General features: G+C 34.5%; 1 protein-coding gene and 1 long non-coding RNA gene across 50 annotated transcripts in view; one reads left to right on the forward strand and one right to left on the reverse strand.

Annotated features, from left to right (window-relative positions):
• Nucleotides 1-20,382, forward strand: part of LOC126691830 (disease resistance protein RUN1-like) — a 58,689-nt gene that overhangs the window by 22,984 nt on the left and 15,323 nt on the right. The window lies entirely within an intron of this gene.
• On the reverse strand, nucleotides 9,379-18,448 carry LOC126691834 (uncharacterized). Its single transcript, XR_007644845.1, has 2 exons — nucleotides 18,392-18,448; nucleotides 9,379-9,815 (listed from the first exon to the last, which is right to left on the reverse strand). It is a non-coding gene; the product is annotated as an uncharacterized LOC126691834 (long non-coding RNA).

Here is a 20,382-nt window from a genome sequence, read left to right on the forward strand (position 1 = left end):
AGGAGCCATGGATCTTTGATGAGAGAGACAGAGAAAGGGAGAACCCATAGACACTGAAGAAACGTTGAAAACTAACGCTAATTAAGGCTTATTGTTCTGTTAAGTGTATTTTAAATGACGTGGCTGATTTTGGGCCATAAATTGATTTTAAATCAATCTCGGCCCTTAACCGGACATCCTCCATTTTATATTGAAATGGAGAGGATCTGGATCCCTAAAATCCATTGTGTAAGTAGGAAGTAACACATTAATAACTGTCAGCAACTACTTTTTACCCGCCACACAAATATAAATATTAAATTTATAAAACTAGCACAATTGACTAATATATATATATATATATATATATATATAGATAGAGGTAAAATTAAATGATTTCCAAACACATTTTAAATAACTTAATAAAAAATAAAGCTTGAAAAAAAAACATTAAAAGTTATAATTAATTTTTGAAGTATAAAAGTAGAATATATTTATACTCCCTCTTAGAGATGGCTAATTAAAATATATAATATAATAAAATTTTATGAATATTAGTTATAATATAAAATAAAAGTAGTAATGAAAGTTTATTTAATACAAATCTTGCCTATGCAAACACAATCATCGGACTTAGAGGTAGAGCTAAACGACGCGTCGGGATCGTGGTCGTGATTACTGGTCCAAACGCTGAGATAAGCCTCGCGAAGCCTTTTCAAGGCGGAGAGGGCGTCGCCAATGTTGGCGGAGACAGAGAGACACCTAAGTGCTGGCTTTCCTAGACATAAATCGGATACCTCTTGGGTTAATAAGCTAACTGCCATACACAGACAACAATAAAAACCGAAGAGAAAGAGGTAAGTGTGATTTGTTTTTGTTGGGAGCAAATTTTGAGGTTGTTGTTTGGTTGGTTTCACTGTTTCAGTTTCAGATTTAGTTTCAGAGAGAGAGAGAGAGAGGGATATAGCCTTGGCAGCTGGGATTTGTAAATGTTGTAGTACACGTGTTTTACTTATAGGCGTTCATATCCCGTACTGATTTGATGTTAGAGATGGGCCCCATTTGTCCTCGGACGGTATTGATAAATCCACCACTTTTTTTTTTTTTGATAGCGATAAATCCACCACTTATTCAAATGTGTAATTAGTTAGTGATTTTTTATTTTTTATTTGTAAAAAATTGTAGGACACCATTGAGAAAAATATCTTTTTATGTTCTTTGTCTTTTTGTATTATTTTATTTTATTTTTTAATTTTTGAGTTACTGCCTGGAAACTCTAAATAAAGTAATGGAAAAGTACGAATGCGTGTAATTGCCGTGTATAACTGTTATGACACAATCGAAAAAACAAATTGGGAAATTAATTTACTTGTCAATTGAACAGAGTCTAAGGTTTCTCTCTCGCTTAGGACAGGTGTTCTTTTCATCTTTTCCAGCGACTGTAGACTTTTGTCCCTCCTTTCAAAGGTGGGTTTCTGTTCCTCTCAGTGACAAGTGCACCGAGAGGCCTGTGGGTAATTTTTCCTTGGGTTACTGGGAATCAGTTCCTTCTTTTTCCCCTCTTCTCCATCCCTATCTGTTTTTTCCTTTCTTTATTGACTTCTAAACCTCCTTTATTCCCTTTTTTTGGTTCCTTTTCGGTAAAATCTCGTTATGGAAGATCTTACAAAAACTTGGAGTAAGCTTAAACTGTCAGATTGTGAGGGCTCCAATGTTAGATTATTAGAAGAACATGCTGAAACAGAGTGGGTACTGGCAGCCAAGTTTCTAACCAAGTGAGTACTCAACCTAGATGCTATTGCAAAAACTTTCTCCCCCCTGTGGAGAGCTTCAAAAGGGTTCCAAGTTAGGAAGGAGGAGGACCACATTGTCCTCTTTACTTTCAAGGACCAACCCAATATGATGAGAGTCCTAGCTGGGGAACCTTGGAGTTTTGATAAATATTTGGTGGTAATGCAAAAGTTTGATGGCTCAAAGGACTTGAGAGACATGGGGTTTGATCTTGCCACCTTCTGGATTCAAGTCCATGATCTCCCACTCAGGTTTAGGAATAGGATGGTGGCTAAAAAACTATGTGATGCCTTGGGTACAGTAAAACGTGAAGAAGAGGAAACGGCCATGGTAGGTGACAGATTTGTGAGGGTAAGGGTTACTCTAAACATCTCCAAACCTCTTTGCAGGGGAAGAGTGATTACTCTAGAGGATGGCAAGGATTTATGGATTCCGTTCAAGTACGAACGACTCCCTAACCTCTGCTATAGATGTGGGTGTCTCTCGCATGATGAACGAAGTTGTGAGTTATGGCCTGCTAGTGAAGGAAACGAGGGACAGGAAAGCCCTCAGTTTGGACCTTGGTTAAAAGCATCCCCTTTTTTGCCCTCAAAAAGTAAGTTGGTTACAGTTTCGGGCTATAAGGAGTTGAGTAAGAAAGCCAATCCGCTTCCAAATCCGATGCAGAGCAACAAAATTCCAGTAATGGTGCTCCGGACTAACAGCCCCTCACCGGAGGTAATCCGTCCCGAAAACCAAGAAAAAATTTCAAACCCAAATGTCATGATGGAACCGGTTTTTCAGCTAAAAGATCCGGCGCTCCTAGAAGTGGTTCAGAGTGACATGACTGAAGCAGGTCACGTGCAAGCTAGTGTGGTAGTGCTGGATGATGTAACTGAAGCGGGAAAAACTTTGAGGAGACGTTGGAAGCTTTGGACAAGGAAATTGAAAGGTATGATTACTCTCCCATTACAACTTCTGAAATTCTTAACCCCCTGGGCCCAACCAAGTCCGGCCCAACAAATTCCACCCCTCCCCCTTTTCCTACAAGCCCACTAGCCAACATTTCAAACTTAAGCCCAGCCATGCCTAAGCCAACGCCCATTTCTTATCCTAAGTGGACTAGGATCAAGAGACAAGTGGACTCAAATGAGGATTCTGATGACCTTAATGTTGCCCTGGGAAAAAGAGTTGCTCACCTCCTTCACTGCGACTCAAAACCTTTTAAACGTAGAGCCATTTACGCTAGACCAGAAAGAAAACATTAGCCCATCGGTGGAGACTGGTTCCCAGCCCCGCCGAGATCAATGAGTTGCTTATGTTGGAATGTGCGGGGGCTTGGGAACCACCGTACAATTTGTGAGCTTGCTAACCTAGTGCGAGCACAAGACCCCTCTGTCCTGTTCCTAGCCGAAACCTGGGCAGATAAAGAAAGGCTTGAAAAAGTGTGTGATGACCTTAATTTTGATGAGAAATGGATAGTGTATAGAATTTCTAGAGCTGGAGGTTTGGCTCTTTTTTGGAAAAATTCTGTAAGTATTAAAATAGTTGGTTCCTCCCTTAATTTTATTGATGCAATTGTCAATGATGGCCAGGAGGATGCATGGAGGTTTACTGGCATCTATGGTTTTCCGGAATCAAGAAGAAAGGTGGAAACATGTCATCTTTTACGTGATCTAAATAATAAGTTCCACCTCCCCTGGGTTTGTGCAGGGGATTTCAATGAGATTCTTAGAGCTCATGAGAAACTCGGCGGTTCTCAAAGAAGGGAAGTGGAGATGGAAGCGTTCCGGGATGTGGTGGATGAACTTGGCTTCATTGACCTTGGTTTCACGGGAAAGAAATTCACTTGGAGAGGAAAAAGGGGTGAGGCAATGATCTTGGAGAGACTAGACCGTGCCTTTGCCACCCCTGCGTGGATGGAAATTTTCCCAGCCACTCGGGTTCAACACATTCACTCTAATTTCTCTAACCATAACCCTATAGTCATCAAGCCTGAAGGGATAGTGCATTGCAAAAATAAACCTTTTCGCTTCGAAAGCATGTGGATGAAGGATGATGGGTGTAGGAACACAGTAAATGTTGCATGGGGTTTACCATCTCCTGAGAGCGATATGAACCTTGTTTCTTCAAAAATTAGTCAGTGTGGAGTGAAGTTGGTGGAATGGAGTCGGTCTGCCTTTGGGAGTGTCAAAAGGTAGCTTTCAGAGACTTCAAAAATGCTTGTCCTTGCTAAGGAGGCTGCTGCAAGGGGTGGCTCTTATGACCAGGTCCGAAGCTTAAAATTAGTAATCAATGAGCTCCTCGACAAGGAAAGCATGATGTGGATTCAAAGAGCTTGTACCTTGTACTTGCAATCAAGGGATAGCAACACCCGTTTCTTTCATAGCAAGGCCTCCCAAAGATACAAGAGAAACCACATCCAAGGGCTTAAAAATAGCCAGGACATTTGGTGCACGGCTAAGCATCAAATCCAAGAGATTGCTACTGCTTTCTATCGGGATCTCTTCACTTCTTGCAGTCCTGAGGAAAACCATCCAATTTTTTACTCAATCCAGCCAGTGATCTCGGTGGACATGAACAGAGATCTTGTCAGGGACTTCACAAGAGAGGAGGTGGAAGTAGCCCTAAAAGATATGGAACCGCTCTCGGCCCCTGGCCCAGATGGTATGTCTCCTATTTTCTTCCAAACTTATTGGTCTGTAGTTGGTGATGATGTTTCCTTTGCTGTTTTAACCTGTCTTAATAATTGTTCTATGCCTGTTGAAATCAATCACACATTTATAACCCTCATCCCTAAAGTTAAGAGCCCTGAACGAATCTCTGAATTTAGACCTATTAGCTTGTGTAATGTGGTTTATAAACTGGTCTCGAAGGTGTTAGCTAATAGGCTCCAGGGGTTACTTCCTGATATAATCTCGGAAAATCAAAGTGCGTTCCAAGCAGGGAAACTCATTTCTAATAATATTTTGATGGCATATGAAACTCTCCATTATATGAAGCATCAAACAGGAAAATCTGGTTTTTTGGCTCTTAAATTGGACATGAGCAAAGCTTACGATAGGGTAGAATGGTCTTTTCTTAAAACATTAATGTTAAAAATGGGCTTTCATGTGAATTGGGTAAACTTGATGATGATGTGCATCACAACGGTCTCCTACTCTCTTTTGATCAATGGGGAACCTTCTGGAAAAATCACTCCGTCCAGGGGTATCAGACAGGGAGACCCTATCTCACCCTATTTGTTCCTTCTTTGCTCTGAGGGCCTACATGCCTTGATTGAGGATGCAGCCCAATCGGGTCTTATCCGTGGCATATCTATTTGTAGAAATGGTCCGCGATTAACACATCTGCTTTTTACAGACGATAGCCTTATATTCTGTAGGGCTTCAATTCAGGATTGTCTCCACATCCAGTCCATCCTCTCAGAGTACGAGGCTGCCTCGGGGCAAAAGCTAAATAGAGAGAAAACTACCCTCTTCTTCAGCAAAGCAACCTCCTCGAGTACTTAGGAAAACATTATCAACTTTCTGGGGGTTCCGGAGGTTAAGCAATATGAGAAATATCTTGGTCTCCCTTCGTTTGTGGGGAGAGGCAAGAGGGCTAGTTTTGCTTTCATAAAGGAAAGAGTCTGGTCGAAGTTGATGGGTTGGAAGGAAAAGCTCCTCTCCCAGGCAGGGAGAGAGGTTCTCATAAAAGCAGTAATCCAAGCGCTCCCATCCTTTGCCATGAGCTGTTTCAAATTACCCTCGACGCTATGCCACGAAATTGAGGTCATGGTTCGCAAATTCTGGTGGGGCAGCATGGTAGCCAAAGGAAAGTGCATTGGGTGAAGTGGCATACTTTGTGTCTCCCTAAACAGAATGGGGGAATGGGTTTTAGAGAGTTTCAGAAGTTCAATGATGCTCTTCTAGCCAAGCAAGTGTGGAGGCTACTCACTAACCATGACACTTTGTTCTACAGATTTTTCAAGACAAAATACTTCCCCCATGGTTCCATTTTTTAGGCGAAAAATAACTTGGGCTCTTTTGCTTGGTAAAGCATTCTAAGGGGTAGGGACATCATCAGTAGGGGTGCTAAGTGGGGGGTTGGTAATGGTTGGAATATTAAGGTTTTCGAGGACCGATGGCTGCCTAGTGGAGGCTTGGGTAGAGTAACCTCTCCTCCCGGAATCCATGACCCTAAATTGAGAGTGGCTTCCTTAATTGACCATGATTTGCACAGTTGGAAATATGATCGGGTTGATGCTATATTCTCCCCAGCTGAGGCCAAAACTATCAAAGCTATCCCGTTGAGTTTTCTAGACTCTCCGGACTGGTTGTACTGGCCTTGGAATTGTAACGGAGTTTACTTGGTAAAAACGGGGTACAATCTTGCCCGAGAATGGGAGTCTCTAAATGCTCCGGGTGCCCCTGCCCAAACCGTTTGCAATAGCACTTGGAAAAAAATTTGGAACCTCCACGTTCCAAATAGAATCCGTACCCTCCTCTGGTGTGCCTCCAATGATTCGCTCCCCACAAAGGTTAACTTGACCCATAGAAAGATGCTGCAAGCCGACACCTACCCCAACTGCAACCTGGAACCCGAGACTGTAGTTCATGCCCTTTGGTCCTATAAGAAACTTGACATTGTGTGGCTTCCAAAGTTTGCAAAACTTAAAGAAGTTTCTGCTTCTCTCTCCTGCTTCTCAGACCTTATGTCCTTAGCACTTCAGGATCCTATTTGTGTGGAAGAGTTCGCAAATACTATCTCCTTGATTTGGATGAGTAGAAACAGAGCATTCTTCAGTAGTGATTGTTTGCCCCTTGAAAAAATTCCAGATCAGGCCCGTGCCTTGGTGCATGAATTCCACCATATTCGGCCAATCCATGCAAAAATCCCAAGAACTGTCCGTGCGGTCCGCTGGAAGCCGCCACCCCCTAGTTTGGTGAAAGTAAATTTCGACGGTGCTATTTTCTCAACCCATTCTTCAGCTGGTCTTGGCGTGATAATCTGTGACCAGGCTGGACTGGTATTGGCTGCCCTGTCACAAAATATTCCCATGCCTACTTCGGTGGAGACAGTGGAAGTGATGGCAGCGAGAAGAGCTCTTTTGTTTGCCAAAGAGCTTGGTTTTGAGAGAGTTGTGGTTGAAGGAGACTTGGAAGTGGTCATAAAAGCTATCAAGGAAAAATCTCTCCTCTCTTCTGGCTGGGGTCACCTTCTTAAAGATATCCATGCTCTATCTCATTCTTTTAGCTGTATTTCTTTCCTTCATGTTAAGCGTTTGGGTAACCGAGTAGCTCATTCCTTAGCTCGTAGATCTTTTTGTAATCCTCTGCTAGTTTGGATGGAGGAACTTCCCCCAGATATTGTTGATGTTTACAACCAAGATCTTGGTTTTATTAATGAATAGCCTCTGCCCTTATTTGTGGGCTGACCTCTCAAAAAAAAAAAACTGTTATGACACAATGTCACAATCTGTTCTTTAATTCTCTTAAGGAGTTTTTAACTTTATCATAATCAATTATTTCAGGTTTGTTTTTGTTAAATCGTGTGAACTTTTTTGGGTATGTCTATGCAGGTAGAACGGGCATCTGTTGACCAGGTCAAACAGTGATTTGAAGTTCTTAAGAATCCTGGAAGCTTCACTGAACAAGCTCCTGATGAGTGGATCTTAAAGCAGCAACAAGAAGAGAAGGAACGAAAATGCCAACGTTGAGAAAAGAAAAAAAGGAAAAAAGAAAAGAGGAAACTCAAATGGATCCTGATGTTGGTAATGATTTGCCAAGTTAGTGTTCTTGTTGACAAAAAAGAATTTTTTTTTTTTTTTTTTATAATTTCTGGGTTTGTGTTCTTGGATCTAGGTTTGTGTTATTGTTCAAGACACACTTAGATCTCAATTTATATGATTTTTAGTTTTTAATTCTGTTTTCAATTAGCTAAAATTAATAAATTAATTTTTTTAATTTAGATGCTAACTTGGCATTTTTCAATGTCAAAAAACATTTTTTATTATTAATTTTGGCCACGTGGATATTAATTTAGTATTATTTATTGCCGTTTGCCACGTCAGCTTTCTCTGTTTCTGATGTAACGGTAGAGACCAAAACAAGAAGCATTTTTCAAGATAGGGACTAAAAGCGGTAAAAATAAAATGTAGGGACTAAAATATGCTTTCCGCCTTATTTTTAACAATATTCATTGCTAAAAATTTAGAGTTTATAGCTAAAATCCAGTGTTTGAAATTGTGAAAGAGTCAGATTGAGGGAAAAAGATTAGAACAAAGTTTGGCTCCAAACATGCTCTAATAAACTAACATGTGTCCTTATCATGTCCTTATTAAGGTATGTTGTAGCCTTAGGTTTCAAATATGTTTGAAGCCAAATTTAATCTAAAAAATTAATGTAGGAAATGAAGACATTAGGGGTTTCGTATCATGAGAAAATAAGACACAAGTAGTTTTTTTTTAAAAAAGTAATCTTAAGTTATCATCAGACCAAGACATCAATTAGTTTTTGATGTAGGCGGTGATTGAACCCCAGATCTCTTATACAATCATTAGAGACTTTACCAATTTTTAAATGTTATACTTATCTCTTTGGGGGAATTTATTTCCAACATTAATAATTCTGCTCTATTAAAATTCCACACAAACTTCCCCTTCTATGCAAACTCACAATCAACTTGTGTAGCGACAATTGCAAGTAGAAGCTGTATTATGTGGACGATGTTACTTGTGCGAGACTTGTCAAGAAATTATAGGGGGCAAACTAAATTTTTCCTATAATAAAGGAGCTTTTAGGGGAGGTTGAGAGGCAATTACCCCCCTCCCTCGCAGCCTTTGGCTTCGGCCCTACATACATCTACAGTCTATAGGTACCTTTTTTTAATTGATATAATAGGATTTTTATCAACTTCATAGTAATTTAATTGATACATCTACAGTCTAAGCATCCACTTCATAATAATTGTTTTTTATCAACTAAGCAAGACATCAACTAATTTTTGGTGTAGATTGAATTGAAACCGAAATCCCTTATTCAATATTGGTTGAGTTAACCAAAACCCAACATAGGTATGCCATTTGAATCTTGTTACACAAATTTACAATAAAATGCTGCAAATCATTTTAATACAAGCAAAAGGGACATTGCAAACAGAATTACACCCTTGAATTGCATTTTTGCTAAACGGTTTTAGTAATTTTTTTTCACTAATTATGAGTTGAATGTAGCATATTTAGAAGAGTGTGATTAATGCACCAATGAAAAGTAAATTCAAGTTGAAGGAATGAAAAAGGCAGAAGAAAACCAAAAATAACATCAATAAAAAAAAATGATATGCCATTAAAGTAATTCAAGAGTTGAAAAATCCACGTGACCAATTAAGAATATGCTACATGAGCCGAAAGTAATTTAAATGATCCCAAAATTTTGGGTTAATAATTTGTAGCTGTGATGGTCTTCATGAGTTGGATGGAGTTTCTGACCTCACTATTAAAAGTGGGCTGAAAATTTTAACATTTTTATTAGCTCTAAATTCTTGGGCAAAGTAATAAAGATGATTCTTTGTAATCTAATGCATCACAAATACTGTCCAGTAGTCTAAAACAAATTAGAACTCCATTTTCCGTAGAGGGAGATAAAATTTACATCAAAAGAAACTAATTTGCAAATTCAAAGCTTTGTTAAAATTTACATCAAAAGAAACTAATTTGTAAATTGAAAGCTTTGTTCTGATGCAAATTGTTCTTTACAGTAATATGTTCATGAAATGACCCTATTACAACAGCTAAGGGCTCCGGATCAGAGCCACCTATAGTCTGAAAACATTAAAATGGTTCCTCTACTTCTTCGATTTTTAAACAATTCAGCTCAACATAACATTTTATATAAATCTGAACTCCGGTAGCAAAATTCTAAAACAAGCAGCTCTTCAAGAATCCAAGACAGAAGAAGATGAAAAGAAAACAACCCAGATTATGAATCATCATCGTATTCCTCAGCACCCTCTTCAGCAATAGGCTCAAGCCTTGGTGAATTGGAAGGCTTCTTCCGAGGGTACATAATAGGAGCTGGGGCTACCTCAGTCCAAGAATTCAAGTTTATGATCTCCTTAGCCATTGAAGCTTGATATAAAGAGAAACAAATTCTGTGGATAAATTTCTGTAGATGATTTTTTTCTCTTCCTTGTATCTAAAGAAAGATGAGAGAGATGGGATTTCCTTAGAATCGTTCTAGGAGTAGGAGGCTTTGTATAACGCAGAGCACAACAAATTGACTGTGACGAATATGAACGTGGAGGCACATATTAATATAGGAAGAGGAGGAAAGTGCAAAACAAAATTGGAAAAGAACATCTAGAAGGAAGAAACAAAGAAAGTTCTGAGTCATAGTTAATAGATGGTAGTACGCAGTTCCATGTGGACAATGTTGATAATGGCTTGGAACAGAGGAAAGTTCGTATAATGATAGAATAAGCGACCGCAATTGCCATAGAAAAGACAAAAGCGTTAAACGTGTGAGAAATTTGATAGGACTGGGAGCCCACAAATAAACGAATAATACAGCCACACCAAAATTGTAAAATTGTCAAAAAAAAGAAGAAGAAAGAAGTCTTTTTTGCATAAAAAAACTATATATATATTTTTTTTACATACTTATTTTTATAAAATACTCATGTCAATTTATTTATTTTACACATCTATTTAATAAAATATTCATTCTTTTACAATTTTTTATTATTTCCTCGCTCACTACCCCTCTCTCTCACATCCCCAACACTACAAAAAAAATACTAAAATATTAAATGCACGAGCTACAATAATTATGCATATATACACGGTTGTTATAGCACTTGTGCATTTATGCACAATTTTACACTCACCGATATAAATATTTTTTTGCTCAAAATGTGTAAAATTAATTACTTTTTTTATTTTGTAAGATTATACACGATCTGATGTGATTCCTCTAATCTTTCTTGGGTTGTTTGGGAACTTGAATTTGAGATATTTGTAAAAGTAATTATCACTTCATTAATCACTTATTATATAAGACGAGTTTAAATTACTTTTAAAAAAATGGTATAATTAATTTTCTTTAACCGAAATGATAGAAAATTTTATTCAAACTTTAAAAAAAGATAAAAAGTTAAATGATTACAAAATTTCTAATCTAATGGCTGAGATTAAAAGTAAACTTTTTAAATTTTTAATCTCTTAAAAACTATTGTATAGTGCAATAGCTCATAATCCTATCACAATTATTCCCCTTTTTCTTGAACAATTAGGACATTTTCAAAGTGTCGTTTCCCAATTTATGCCTTCAATTCGTATCTATTATGCATGTATTCTCTCCATTTCACCAACAAAGCTTGTAAAAGTCACTTCACCAAGAGACCCCAGCACAAAGTAATTTTTGAGTTGATAGATTATTATTAATTTTCATATGGTCCCATCATTAACACTACTTTATAATCTACCACTAATAACTTACCACCTCAAACAATTGTGATGTCTGTTGCTCTAGATTTTTGTTAAATAGAAACATGTTTATTTCATTAATTTCTTCTCACCGAAGTGAAAGCATGGGTAGTATTAGACTATTTCTACCTAAGATTAGATAGTCACTAGTGGTATCTTGTTAGGTTAAGGAGCACCAAAACCTATTACAATTACTCAATTAGTAATCCAAGATAGAAGAAGCTGAGAAGAAAACCTATTACAATTACACATGGGATAAATAGAAGAATTGACGGAAAAAATTAAATTACAATTATTGGTGACAAATCTAAATTGTAATTTTGAATACACTTTTAAAAGCATAAGAAATAAGGACTTTTATCTAATAGTTTTTTTCCTCGTATAAAATTATATCTTAATTAGGGGTGGCAATTTATGTTCGTGTGTCGGGTTCGTGTCATTTCGATTTATAAGTATTCGACTATATGGGTCAACACTAACTTGACATGTTTATTAAACGGGTCAAGATTCCCCAACCCTAACACAACTCATTTATTAAACAGGTTAGTTGTATTGACATGTTTATCAAATTTTATAAAAAAAAAAAAAAAATTATTATTAACCAGATTTATATGAATTATGAAAAACTAAATAAATAAATATTTTTAATATAAAATTTAGAACTAACGAATAGTTGCATCACAAATAATCATTTAAAACTAAAGCACATCTCAATATCATAAATAATCATTCAAAACTAAAGCACATCTCAATATCACAGATAATCAATCATAATATGTCAAATAAAATAAACCACAACAATTAATAAGTTTATATATTTAGGGTTTAAAGGGTATATTGGTAAAATGTTATTTAATTAAATGGGTCAGACAAGTCAAACAAGTTCTATGTGATAGACACTAACTCAACCCGTTTATTAAACAAGTTAGTCATGTCAACCTGAATATGACACTAGCCTATTAAGCCTCAACTCATAACTAACTAATTTCATGTCGTGTCGTGATAGGTTCGCAGGTCCACTCCTAATCTTAACCAAGTTATTGATAGAGCATGGGAAGAACTGGAAAATTGGAATTGAAGTTGACAAAACTAAAATCCGTTGAATTTATCAATAAGTACAATAAGTTTATCAACATCTGTTGAATGTTTTTGTAGCTCTTGCCAAGAAGTAGGATTAGAAATTAAGATCCGCTTTGTACCAATATTTTGTCACATGAGGAATGTTAGGAGAATGATTGTCCATATGAATTTAGAAGCTCAATTACTTCTGCCAATATGATTTTAGGTTTAGTATCAAATACATTTTTAAATTTTGAAGATCTGAGCCCAAATTCCTAACATTTATTTATGGAAAAAGTTTAGTTCCAAACTAATTTTGAGTTATCTTGCTCCAACCTACTATATGACAACTAAAGAAATCATACTTTTTGTAATGAGTCATGTGGTTTTTTTTTTTTTTTTTAAATAATAAACATGAATAATTATATTATTCATCATGTAATGGGTTGGAAATATAGTTTCAAACTAGTTTGGAACCAAACTTTGTCCCATATGCTTAGTAATCCAAACTTAGGACACTTGCCTCTCTATAGGTGTTTTTTTAATTGATATAATAAGATTTAAACTTAGGTATTCAGTTTATGATAATTTTATTTATCATTAAATTAAGATATCAATTTTTTTTTTTTTTTTTTTTTTTGTAAATTGAATTTACACCAAAATCTCTTATTCAATAACCAAAAAAAAAAAAAAAAACTTATACCAGTTCAATTAATCAAAATGGCAAAACTTGCTTGAATCTTCACTTTTTGCACAAATTTACCCCCAAAAAAAGCCGTAAATCATTTTAGGGTAAACTATATATTTGGTCACTATCTTACACACTTATTTCAATTTGGTCCATAACTTTTCAATTGTGTCAATTTGGTCCCTATCCTTTCAGTGTTGTGTCAATTTAGTCCTTACCATTATTTTTAGGATGAAAATTGATGACTCATCTAATGGCCAAAATAAAAAATTAGATTTTGTTGATGTGACAATACACAAAAATTTTATTTTGGTCATTTGTCATATCATCAATTTTCATTTAAGATATAACAATATGGACTAAATTGACACGACATTGAAAGGTTAGGTACCAAATTGACCCAATTGAAATGTTAGGAATTGAATTGAAATATGATTTATAGGATAAAGACTAAATACATAGTTTATCCATTATTTTAATAAAAGCAAAAGGTACACTGCAAAATAGAATGTTCATGAAATGATCTTATTATGAACTGCGGCTAATAATAGGAGCTGGGTCAACCTTAATCCAAGGATTCAAGTTTATGAACTCCTTAGCCATTGAAGCTTGATATATAGAAAATCAAATTATGTTGATGATTTTTTCTCTTCCTAGTATCTAAAGAAAGATGAGAGAGATGGGATTTTCCTTAGAATTGTTCTTTATACAGGGGAGGCTTTGTATAATGCAGAGGATAAGAAATTGACTGTGATGAGTGTGAAAGTGGAGGCAGATATTAATATAGGAAGAGAAGGAAGTAAACAAATTGGAAAAAAAAATATCTAGAAGGAAGACACAAAGAAAGTTCTCAGTCATGGAGTTAATTGTGGTTGTACACGAGTCCATGTGGACAATGCCGAAAATGAAAATGGCTTGGAACATGGGAAAGTTCGTATCATGAGGTAATGTGCAAAATAGTAGTGCAAAAGGATTGTATATAGTTAGTTAGACAACGTTTGAAACAATAAAGGAAAATAGCATCTCGAGTTTTAGAAACTCGAGATCCTATTAGAACTCGAGTTCAAAAGACTCGTCATGCGAGTGTGAAAATGCCACGTAGATCTTGAGTCTTTAAAACTCGAGTTTCATGCAAAAAAATTTTCACCTATAGTGGCGTTTTTAAGTCTTACAGTGACGTTTTAAAGCCCTATAGCGGCGTTTTTCTGCAAAATTTTTTTGTAAATAGGTTTAGGGAGTCCTATAGTGGCGTTTTTAAGCCCTATAGTGACGTTTTATAGACCTATAGTGGCGTTTTTATTCAATTTTTGAAAATCGAGTCTTTAAAACTCGATTTTCAGCTTGATTTTTTCCCATTTTCGTCTAATCCACATACAAATCGAGACTTAAAAACTCGATTTTTATCTTGGAACTCGAGTTTTAGACACTCGAGATGCTAGTTTTCAACATTGTTTTGAAACTTGACAATTAACTAAATTTTTTAATATTTATTGTTATTTAGAAAAAAAATTCTTCGTATCATGATAGAATTACTGTACAATCTTCACGGAATAGACAAAACTTTTAACGGGTGAGAAATTTGATGGGACATGGGAGCCCACAGATAATCTACACTATCTGACCCTCACCAAAATTGTCAATTTTAGAAGGTGTTTGGTACACTCACTTAAACATACATTTTTAGTTTTTTTTTTTTTGATAGGCACATTTTCAATTTTTAAACAACATTATATGCATTTCCATACAATTTTTCACCCACACGTATTTTCACATATGTTTTCAAACACATGTACCAAATAACTCCTTAATCTTTCGGGGGATTTTTGTAAAAATAATCATGTTATTATCACTTATTTAAGATGTGTTTAAATTACCCCCCAATTAATATAGAAATAAGTTCACTTACATTTATTTCATTAATTTCTTCTCACCCAAGTGAATTACCAGTTTCTTTTATAAAAAAAAAAAAATATATATATATATATATATATATATATAAAGTAATAAAAGTAGGTTTGAAAAATCATAGCATGAATATATAAATTAAAAAAAGTAGGCATATGTTTAAATTAAACTTGCCATTATTATTCAAAATCAAGGTTTCACAAGCAATGACATTAGAAATTCTATAAAAAAGTCATTGAGGTGGACCTATTAGTGTAACTTTACACAATTCACAAACCCAGCTAGGTCACATGGTTTACTTAAATCTTATTAGGTTTGACTAGTTTTGACCTGGCCTTGTGCACACTCGATCTAATTGATCACCTAGACCAGTCTATGTACCGAGTCATCAAAGAACACCATAAATGCATTCTTTATTATACTATAAAAGAGGCTACTAATGGGTGGCCAGATTTGCTTGCCTCAACAAGCACCTTGTAGGTGCAATTAGTCAATAAGGAGAGAAGTTTTTTTTTTATTGGTAAACATGCACCAAATAGGTCTTGAACTTACAACCTTACCCTCCACCTAGAACTTGTAAAAGCACAAGGTGCTAGTTGACAAAAAGAATAATCTTTCACTTTAACTATATAATGTGTTAATGCATAAGTATTGTAGGATAAGAAAGAGAAGTTTAAACAAAGAAGAAACTTGTGCACAAAAGGCTTTTAAGTTTAGATAAGAAACTCAAGTTTAGAAAGAGAAGTTCAAATACTAATTTTTTTTTTTTTTTTTTTTTTTTTTTAAATTTGGGGGGTAATCAATGTTTAGCTTTGTCTCTATGTTTGCTGCTTGTTGATGTTGATTTTAGTAACAAGAATGAAATATTATTTTAGTACCGGTAGATGTCGGTTTACCATTTCAAGATTACCGTAATATATAATTATATAAATATATAATAGAATATTATTACTTATTAATAATGAGATAAAATATAAATTGATAAGAGCATCCATATTGGTGGTGCCAAAAATTTAGCTATTTGACATCACAAAAAATTACTTTATTTATTTTACATTTTCACTTTATAAAACACCCAACATAAGTGATTTATTTTAGCTTTCAACACAATAAAATAATATAAACAATATAATAAAATAATATATCAACTACAATAAATAACATCACAACCACTACCACCACCACAACCGCCACTGCCATTGCCATTGCTACCACCACTTGGATGTCCTTCTAGGATGGTAATTGCAATTTTTAATTGAATGGTTGTGGAGATGGTCATGTCTTTATTATTATTATTATTATTTTCAATATTAAAGGCAATTAGTTGTAAATTTAAGGCAATTAGTTTTTTTTTTCAATATTAAAGGCAATTACTTCTCCCGCCTTTTTCTTCTTCTTTAGCTCATTTTCCTTTCATTTGTTTCCTCATTGCAACTTCCAAGTTTTCAGTTCACATCTTTTTTTTTCCCCCTTAATTTCTTTCAGTTTATGCATGCAACAATAAAGACAGGTGAGTCCATTAGCAAACATTCACAACCCAACCACATAGTTAATACAAATTACAGCAAAGATCAATTTTCAAAACTCAAAATCCATCACATTTCTCAAAAACCTATTGAATTCAACACAAAAAACCTCAAATTAGCAAAAAAAAATCCAATCTAAAATCTCAAAAACTCTCAAAATTTTTCCCAAATATTAGAGGTGAGATGGGTCGGCAGAAGGGGTGGGCAACGAGAACAGCGGCTAGGCAAGCAAGAACGGCGGCTGGGCATGTGAGAATGGTGGCTGGGCATGCGAGATCGGCAAGAACGGCGAGGTTTGTTGGAAGAGACGAAGAGCAAATGGCTGTGGAGAGTGAGGAGAGAGGAGCAACAACATAAATGGGAAAGGAGGAGAAAGAAAAAAAGAAAAAAAATATTAAAATATTTTGAATAGAGTGTGAACACAACATAAAAAAAAAAAATATATATATATATATATATACATATATATTTTTACCTTTGAGTTACCGTGCACAGCCATCTTTAGTTGTGCACTATACCTGAGAAGCCAAAAAATTTGGCTTTGGCTCCACTAATGGAGCCCCAATTCTATAATTGGTGGTGCTAAAAAGCTATATAATATAGCTTTTTAGCACCACCAATAATAATGCTCTAATAAAATAAACAAAAATTCTAACGAACTAAATTGGAGGATATGGCTTTTTTTAAAAAAAAATGTAAAAATCGGTTAATTGCACGCATTATGCATTTGTCCTTATGTATTGTATTCCACCACAATCCACAATCCACAGTCCACACTGATTGGTAATACAAGGGCTTTGGCTCCACCAATGGAGCCCCAATTTTGATGTTGATAGTGCTAAAAATAGCAATATAGTTTTTTAGCATCACCAATAATAATGCTCTAATAGAATAAACAAAAATTCTAACGAACTGAATTGGAGGATATGGTTTTTTTTTTTTTTTTAATTGTAAAAATGGTTAAGTGCATGCATCATGCATTTGTCCTTATATATTGTATTCCACCGGTCCACAGTCCACACTGATTGGTAATACAAGGAAAAAAATAAAGGCATTTTTGTATATAAATATGCATGGAATGGGGCCAAAATGGCCAAGTATTACTATTTGGCAAAATATATATATATATATATATATATATGGGGATCTATCATTATTTACGAAATAATTAGGGATTTAGTATTTTTTAAAAAAACTTGAGTTTGTGAAACTTAAGTTTGTCGTGTAACTTGAGTTTCATAAAAAATAGCACGGTAAATTTTAAGGTTATCTTTTCAAAGAACTTGAATTTTTGGAACTCGAATTCCACAACAAAATCAAGTTTCAAAAAAGTATAAATGGCTAAATATTACTAAATATGATATATTGTTAAATATTTTACCACACAAGAGTATACTGCCATTTTGGCCCATGGGACGGTAATTGTAAGTAAAACACCTTCCAGGAAGTTTCATTTCAACTTAGAAATTGAAAAGCCTACCCTCCCCACGTGATTCCTTGTCTCTATTTCTACTTTTTACTTTTCCTTTCCGAATTCTTTGACATTCCATCTTATTTTTCTTTCATTTGTGTGTGAGATAATGTATGGTATGTTTTCCTTTTTTTTGGTTTTTGTTGATTGGAGAGAATGTATGTGTGAGTAAACACAATGAAAGAGCCCCTGTTCAAAAGTTCGCACCGTGGAATCTTCGTGGAAGTGGGACTTTTCCACTTTCAAGGCTTTCATTTCCATTCAAAAATCGCTGTGTCAAAAAACTTGGGGCTTTACTCATCATTTTCATCTAAGATACGTCTAATATATAATAGCAGAGTTTAAATTGACATATTGAAAAATTAGAGATTAAATTGACACAATTGAAATATTAAGATGAAATTGAAATATAGTGTCTAAGACCCATCATTTTAATAAAAGCAAAAGAGACACTACAAAATAGAATGTTCATGAAATGATCCTATTATGAACTGGGGCTAATAAGTAATAATAGGAGCTGGGGCGACCTCAATCCAAGAATTCAAGTTTATGAACTCCTTAGCCATTGAAGCTTGATATAAAGAAAATCAAATTATGTAGTTTTTTCTCTTCCTAGTATCTAAAGAAAGATGAGAGAAGGAAGTAAACAAATTGGAAAAAAAATATCTAGATGGAAGAAACAAAGAAAGTTCTCAGTCATGGAGTTAATTGACGGTTGTACACGAGTCCATGTGGACAGTGCTGAAAATGAAAATGGCTTGGAGCTTGGAACAGAGGAAAATTCGTATCATGATAGAATTACTGAACAATCTTCACAAAATAGACAGAACTTTTAACGCGTGAGAAATTTGATGGGACATGGGAGCCCACAAATAATACACCCTCTGAGACTGAGTCTCTGACGCTCCTCCAAAATTGTCAGTCTTAATCTTTCTTGAGATTTTTGTAAAAATAATCATTTTATTATCACTTATTTAAGATGTGTTCAAAATTTCAAATTACCCTCAATTAATATAGAAATAAGTCCACTTACATTTATTTCATTAATTTCTTCTCCTCCAAGTGAATTATCAATTTCTTCTATAAAAAAAAAATAGAAATGTTTATCCCACATTAATTATGTATGTCTAGTGTCCATTGTTTATAATTTCAGTCTACAACTACAAAAGTTTGACTTTTTTGTAGTTATACTCTTGTTATGTGATGTATTATAAACCCGATTTTAAATAATAAATACTAGTATTACTATTTTCGTGTGTGTTCAAATAAGTATTACCGTTCACTAAAAAAAAAAAAAATAAAGATGGTTATCCCATTCGTGGTTGTACTTAGTATTATAAACCCGGTTTAAAACACTAGTAGTACTATTTTCGTGTGTTCTAATAAGTTTTACTGTTTACTAAAAAAAAATTATATAAAAAAAATGTGAATCACCATTTATGGTAAGACAATAATTATTAAACTTAGACCGGATATTGACCTAGTCTATAAGCCACTGGCTCATCTGTCAAATCGCATGATAAAATAAATTTTTTAAAATTAAATATATATATAAACTAATAAAAGTAAGTTTGAGAAATTATAACACAAATATGTAAATTAAAAAAAAAAAAAAAAGTAGACATATGTCTAAATTAAACTTGCCATTATAATTCAAAATCAAGGTTTCACAAGCAATGGCATTAGAAATTCTATAAAATTCATAAGCAAAATAAATGAATGTCATAAGATTGCAACTAAGTTTTTGCTAAATAAAATCTTGTTACATGTTTAAAAATTATGTATATTAAACAAAGAAAAAAAAGGCAAATCTCAAACTAAGTAAACAAAAGAAGAGAAAATAAAATGTTAAAGGCTTAAACTAAAAGAAATAAACAAATAAAGCATAAAAAATATAAACAAAATAAGAAAAAGAAGGTTTAAGCAATAAACTATATAACTTATATTGATATATTCATACCTCTAGCTATGTGAAACTGAAAAGTGATGTTCAGAATAGAGAAAATTGATGCATAGCCCTAGGTTTGGGGAATTGAAACAGTGAAAAGTGATGGGTACAGTAATATGTATCGGCAAAGAAGTGAAAGAAAAATGCATTTTTTTTAAAAAAAAATTCTTTAGGTTTTCTCTTATTTAAATTACCATATTATCATACATTAAATATTAAAAAAGTCATTGAGGTGGATCTATTAGTGTAATTTTACACAATTCACGTTCCAGCTAGGTCACATGGTTTGCTTAAATCCCATTGGGTTTTACTAGTTTTGACTTGGTCTTGTGCACATTCGATCCAGTTGATCAATAAGACCGGTCTATATACTGGGTCATCAAAGAACACCATAAATGCATTCTCCATTATATTATAAAAGAGGCTGCTAATGGGTGGCCAGATCTACTTGCCTTAGCGAGTACGCTATAGGTGCAATCAATCAATGAGGAGAAGCTTTTTTATTATTATTATTGGTAAGCATGCACCAAATAGGTCTTGAATTCACAACCTTACCCTCCACCAAAAACT

The sequence above is a fragment of the Quercus robur genome, chromosome 7 (assembly GCF_932294415.1).
Source record: "Quercus robur chromosome 7, dhQueRobu3.1, whole genome shotgun sequence".
Lineage (NCBI taxonomy): Eukaryota > Viridiplantae > Streptophyta > Magnoliopsida > Fagales > Fagaceae > Quercus > Quercus robur.